Genomic DNA, 961 nt, shown 5'->3' on the forward strand with positions numbered 1-961 from the left:
CTATTGTCTGGGACCGAAGGGCCGGTACCTCCTCAATGTGACCACAGCAGCAAAGGAGTGCAGCCAGAAATTGTGCAAATTTAACGGTCGCTGTCTTCGCCGAGCACCGGACAGCGCCGTGTTTCTGCACCTCAGCCCCTCCACTCACAAGATCATAAGTCAGAGCGGAAAGCTGAAGGTCACGGGATCCCCAGGCCAAGCAGAGCTGAAGGCCTTCCGTCAGCACTTCAAGTGCCAGTGCTACAACGGGACCAAGGGAGAAAGCTGTGAGCTGGGAGGAAAAGGAGGAAAAGGAGGAAAAGGAGAAAAAGGAGGAAAAGGAGGAAAAGGACCAAAAGGACAAAGAGAGCAGAAGAGTAGTGTCACATCTGTTCTAGGGATGTGGCCTCTTTACTTTGTTCTCCAAATCGGACTTCTCTCTCTGTTTTATTGAGGAAACCAAGAAACCAACTATTCTCTGACTCTGCCAGCACCAAAAGGGAAAGTTTTGTTTTCTGGCCTGAAAAGAAAAATAAACTGCATTGTGGAAGCATCACTTCAGGAGCAGTGGGTGTTCAGTGCTTGGATTCAGAGGTTTATATGGTAACAGGTTTCCATTTCAGCACACATTGAACTAAAACTACAGCCTGTGTTTTCTGTAAAGTATTCTTTCTGTGTTTATTTTATAGTAAACGTAATGGGTCAATTAAATCCTTAAAAATGGGAAACATGCATATCCTCCTGAGAACTGAAGAAGAAAAATTACCTTGCAATTCCTGTGTTTATGTGATTTCCTACCTATTTAGGCCAAAATTAACACCTTATCACTTTGTTTCATTCATTTATTTTTTTATTTAAATTTCACAGCATGTCCATTGTAGTGGACATCAGGACGATTCAGTCTAAAATTTGACCAAATTAAAAAAAATGGAAAAATGTACAGATTAGTGATTAATGAATCACATTAACCCAAGAAGTGGTC

The sequence above is a fragment of the Poecilia formosa genome, unplaced genomic scaffold (assembly GCF_000485575.1).
Source record: "Poecilia formosa unplaced genomic scaffold, Poecilia_formosa-5.1.2 Scaffold1377, whole genome shotgun sequence".
NCBI lineage: Eukaryota > Metazoa > Chordata > Actinopteri > Cyprinodontiformes > Poeciliidae > Poecilia > Poecilia formosa.